The sequence below is a fragment of the Dipodomys spectabilis genome, unplaced genomic scaffold (assembly GCF_019054845.1).
Source record: "Dipodomys spectabilis isolate Male_0828 unplaced genomic scaffold, ASM1905484v1 ptg000445l, whole genome shotgun sequence".
NCBI classification, from domain to species: domain Eukaryota; kingdom Metazoa; phylum Chordata; class Mammalia; order Rodentia; family Heteromyidae; genus Dipodomys; species Dipodomys spectabilis.
Genome location: NW_024871122.1, coordinates 156,057 through 160,250, shown reverse-complemented (window position 1 = coordinate 160,250; position 4,194 = coordinate 156,057). Strand labels below are relative to the sequence as shown.

The following is a 4,194-nucleotide window of genomic DNA, read 5'->3' as shown; positions in this document are numbered from 1 at the left end:
TTTATTTCTTTTTAATTTAGTTAAATAATTAATTAATTTTTTATTTATTCTTTCTTTTGCCAACCACACGTCTTGAACTCAGTTCGTGGCAACTCTGACTCAGCTTCCATCACCCTAGGCTGTGGTGCAGTCTCTGGACCCATAGCCGATCCTGGGATCCTAGGCCCTGGGGGTTTGCAGGAAGAAAAAAAGTAGGATACCACAAAATGTGGCGAGCTTCAGAGGGCTGGGGTATTATGTCTTTTTCTTTGCACAGTGGGTCTGAATGACAAGGCTGCAAAGTGGACATGACCTGCCATTGCTCATACATGCAAGGCAAGAACTCCACCACTGAGCCACTTTCTATTTTCTCATTCCTAGAAGAAGCTGCACATAAAAACAACACTGATCTTCGTTTTCAGTCTGTACCTTTGAATACGGAGGAACATCTTTCCTCTGCTCTCCATCAATTACCTACTTTCCAGTTAGAATGACTTGGAATAATAAAAATGGAAAAAGAGAAAATAAATCATCATGAAAATAAACAGATGCAGAAAATTCACTGTATTTTTCTCACAAGTTCAACCATTACAAACTATTGGGGAAATACAGGGACACCTTATTCTCACTGGCACTGAAAGTCTCTAGTTAGGCAATTCTGATGAAGATAAGGAACAAAATGAAAAAGTGAGGAATCGTATCAATTGCAAGAAAAAAAAATGGAGTAGGATCCAAGCAAATTTCTTCTTTGGGCTGCTGAAAATAATCGGCTTACTAGAGTGTGGTGACTACTTTCCATAAAGGCCACTCATGTGAATACTAGGGATGACAATGAATATACCCTTCTTCATCGGGAAGCCTACAGTGGACACTTAGATATTGTCCATGAGTTGGTGGCTCAAGCAGCAGATATTCATGCAATAATTGTTAATGGCTGGACACCCCTGTGCAGTGGTTACTAGTGAAATAATACCAGTGTGGCGTCTTTCTTACTTCATCATGATGCAGATACCAATGCCCAAACTAAACGCCTCTTGACTCCCTTGCATCTTGCTGCTGGGAATATAGATAGCAAAGATACACTGGATCTCCTTCTGTTGAACCATTATATCAAACCAGGTCTGAAGAACAACTTGAAAGGAACTGCCTTTGATATTACCAAAAGGATAAGTATGTATCACTACCTCTTTGAAGTTGTGGAAGGCTGTACAAATTGTTCTATTCAGTTGTAATGGTTTGGTTGTTTCTTTTCTCTTTTTTTTTCTTTTTCTTTCTTTTTTTTTTGTTGAGTTTTATTATTTTATTGTGAAAACACCATACAGAGGGGTTAAAATTACATGGGCAAGGTAATGAATACATTTCTTATCAAGCATTGTTGCCTCCTCCTTTATTTCCCCTTCCCATACCTTCTCATCTCCCCCCACTCCCCTCCCCCCTCATTACTCCTCCTCCCCGGCCGAAGTCGTAAAGTTCGTTTTTCTACATGACGTCTTATATATCTCATTGTTGCAATGGGTCAACTTGTATCCCTATTTAAACAATTTGTTTTTTCCCTTCCCCTCCACAAATCATACCAACATCAAATACAATGAAAGCAGGGATTATACGGTGGGGGAGGGACATACAAAGCAACAAAGAAATCATATTATAAATATGTTAGAAACAATCACAAGAAAGAAAAAAATACATTTGAATCCTTATCTTGGGGCTCATTTCACCTAACATCAACTTATCTGACCATTTCTGCTTGTCTCAGACATATACTAGTTACAAATAAGGGAAACCATGGGATCTATGTTTCTTGGGGCCTGGCTTACTCAATATAATTTTTTCCAAGTCTTTCCATTTCCTAACAAATGGGGCAATGACATTCTTTCTGAGGGAGGACTAAAATTCCATTCCATAGAATTCTATTTTCTTAATCCATTCATCTACTTAGGGGCATCAAACAAGACCATACAAAAGCTACCAAAACAACTATGTTTATTGCAGCATTATTTAGCATAGCTAAGATATCAGTTACGTTTCTTAAACATCAAAATGCCAGTCCACTCTTTGTGTCCATACAAAATATTTTCAGAATTCAAATGACAGCAATATCTTACTGTAAAAATTCCGTGGAATTTTTCCAAGTGAATTGTGTGACTTTGATGTCAAATGTATTTGAGTTGTTTGTGTACATCTACAATGATTTCTGCAGAGTTTGTGATTTTTTAATCAGAAATAATTTGATCTTATCTGTTGAAATGAGTAGTACAGAAACTAAAGATATTTCTGCTTCTTGTCTGAAAAAAGTATATTTTAAAATATTCTATATTCTGTGTTTGCATAATATCCATAATCTGTTTCATTCTTTCCTAGATATACTTTGCATTCAACATTGTTTTATAATATATATATTCATTAATAAATGTGTCCTTTCAGATTGTATTCCATATAGAAAATTTAAGATTATTTTTTTTTTGGTTCTTTTTTTTTTTTTTTTTTTGGGTCCGGTTGTGGGGCCTGAACTCTGGGCCTGGACTCTGTCCCTCAGCTCTTCAGCTCAAGGCTAGCGCTCTACCACTTGAGCCACAGCATCACTTCCGTTTTTTTTTTCTTTTTGCTTATGTGGTGCTGAGGAATCGAACCCAGGGCCTCAAGCATGCAAGGCAAGCGCTCTACCACTGAGCCACCTTCCCAGCCCCTTTTTCTAGGTTCTTATAGTAGTATATTTTTTTTTGGATAAAATGACAATGTTAACTAATTTCAAAAGTTTTGTAAAGGTTATTCCATGTAAAGGCCTTTCTAAGGTGAAGATTTAATACACTGATGTCAAACTAATGTTTAATTCTAACACTTGCATATATTGTTACACTTGTAATTTTGTAATCAACTTTTAAATAACTGTTTTTCATTTCTGCAACTGAAGAATGAAAAATATGGAATACTTCACGAATTTTCATATTATCCTTGTGCAAGTGTCATGTTAATCTCTGTATTGTTGTAATTTGGGTATACGTGCTGATGAAGCATGTAGTATCCTCTAAATTTAAGTAGTTAATGATGCAATCTTTATATAGGCTTATATCCTTGGGTGCCTCTTTGTAGCAAGGAAACCTTATTGTTCCTAACAATACTATTGATCTTATTTCCCTAAAATAATGTGTATAGTGGGAAAAAAATTATATTGTTCGGTCGATTGCTCACATTTGCATTTTTTGTCAATGACAATTTTAAGTCTTTTTCATTTTAGATTTGATCATACTTTGAAGCACTTATAGCTAGGTCCTAAGGTGGTGACTTTTTCAAGTACTTATTTACGTAAATGAGTTAGCTTTGTGGAGCTAATAGATTCAAAGTAAGCCTTGCTTAAGAGCTAGTTCTAAACTTCTGCAGCTGAAATTTTACCAAATGAGGTCTTACTGGCACAAATGTCTACCCTTTATCCTTCTTCCACATAGGAACATACCAACCAGAATATCCTACCCTGACAGCATAGTTTGTCTTACTAGAACAAAACTAATCTTAGTTACAAGGGATCATAGAGAGATGAACAGTTCAGACAGAACTGTTCAGACTAGAAGGTATTTTATCAAAATTTAAGTGTTTATTATACCTACCATTTCAAAAGTAGCTAACGCCAAGGTGAAAATATTCTTCATATGCATGATTTCCTGATGTCTGGCCTGTCTACCTTCCAACCAGGCAGGAACTTACACTACTGCCTTTCTATCACCAAATATTTCCATAGCTCCAGGAGAAGTCCATGTTTCTCCTCATTATTAGGCCTTAAATTGGTAATGTTTTAATCACAGTGTTTCCTCTTGCCTCCAGGCTGTAAATCTACAAATGGTAAAGCTTTAGGTCTAACTCTACCTAACACTGAGGTACAGATAATGCAATAACACTTTAAAACAAGTTGTCTTTGATACCCTAACCACAACAGAACAATGCAAAACATGTGCCCTTTTTATTATATTACATATAGTTATATATTTTATATTTATATGTGCTGATTTCATATTTCACACAGTGAAACTTAGTAGAATTAATTGATAATTTGACAAATAAATTGATAATTATTTATTCCAATAAAGAGAATTGGAATATAAATAATTAGGTTTAGAATACATACTAGAATATAAAAAGTATCAATGTAATGTCTTCACTATAAACTTGTGATACCTTCTAAGTGTTCTTGTTCTTCTGAATTCACATGATAAAAAAAAATGT

The 4,194-nt window shown here is 35.1% G+C and overlaps 1 pseudogene; it reads right to left on the bottom strand.

Moving 5' to 3' along the window:
• Positions 1–2,894: 2,894 nt before the first annotated feature.
• On the bottom strand, positions 2,895–2,994 carry LOC122097971 (annotated as a pseudogene).
• Between the last annotated feature and the right edge of the window lie 1,200 nt (positions 2,995–4,194).